Here is a 1,469-nt window from a genome sequence, read left to right on the forward strand (position 1 = left end):
TCACCTATTTTCTATGTTTCTCTGTTTATGTCGCACCATGGCCACTCCCTCGTCTCCCCTCTCCCATCGGGCAAGAGGTACAGACGTGTGAAAACGCACACCTCCAGATTCAGGGGCAGTTTCTTCCCAGCTGTTATCAGGCAACTGAACCATCCTACCACAACCAGAGAGCGGTCCTGAACTACTGTCTACCTCATTGGTGACCCTGTGCCACCGTGCTGCCCAGTTGAGTGCCACCCCAATAATCTAGAATTAGATTTTTTAGATTTAGAGATACAGCGCGGAAACAGACCCTTCGGCCCACCGGGTCCGCGCCGCCCAGCGATCCCCGCAAATTAACACTATCCTACACACACTAGGGACAATTTTTACATTTGCCCAGCCAATTAACCTACATACCTGTACGTCTTTGGAGTGTGGGAGGAAACCGAAGATCTCGGAGAAAACCCACGCAGGTGACGGGGAGAACGTACAAACTCCGTACAGACGGCGCCCGTAGTCAGGATCGAACCTGAGTCTCCGGCGCTGCATTCGCTGTAAGGCGCCACCGTGCCGCCCTAATTGAGTAATGATATTTTTAAAGGGGCACAGAGCTTTCAAATGCAACATGGACATAGAAGCTAGTCACACAATGAATTGAATTGAATACATTTTGTTAGTCAAGTATGTACACATACATGGAATTTGCCTTGGTGCTTTGCTTGCAGGTAACAACATTAAAACATTAAGCATAAAACATTATAGTTTAAACATGTGAAGAATGAATTAAAGTACCATGTGGAATTCTCTGCCACAGAGGGCGGTGGAGGCTAAATCACTGGATGGATTTAAGAGAGAGTTAGATAGAGCTCTCGGGGACTAGTGGAATCAGGGGATATGGGGAGAAGGCAGGCACGGGTTTATTGATTGTGGATGATCAGCCATGATCACAATGAATGGAGTTGCTGGCTCGAAGGGCCGAATGGTCTCCTCCTTCACCTATTTTCTATGTTTCTCTGTTTCTATGTTACCAGAGCACAAGGAGGCTACAGACTTTTGGTTGTTGAGTAGAGCTACTGCTGTTTTTATGTCTGGCTGTGGCGGCTTTGACAGGCTGGAGTCGCCTTCAGTGCTGGAGCGACTCAGCGGGTCAGGCAGCGTCTCTGGAGCGAAGGAATCGGTGACGTTTCGGGGCGAGACGCAGGGGTCACGTGTTCAATTCCCACCGTGAGGAACTGTGAAAGGTGGAGAAGTCCACATATTTGGAATAGCACCCGCAAACAAAATGATCACGAGTACTTGAACAATGGTATGCCCACGTCTGGTTCCATGTGTGATTGCAGTGCACGTCCTGGAAAGGCCAAGGAGGTTATATTGTTAGTCAAATAACGGTGTTAGTAATGGGAGAGATAGAGCAGCCATGACTGAGTGGCAGAGTAGACCTGATGGGCCGAATGGCCTAATTCTGTTCCTATCATTATGAACTTATG

The sequence above is a fragment of the Rhinoraja longicauda genome, chromosome 15 (assembly GCF_053455715.1).
Source record: "Rhinoraja longicauda isolate Sanriku21f chromosome 15, sRhiLon1.1, whole genome shotgun sequence".
Lineage (NCBI taxonomy): Eukaryota > Metazoa > Chordata > Chondrichthyes > Rajiformes > Arhynchobatidae > Rhinoraja > Rhinoraja longicauda.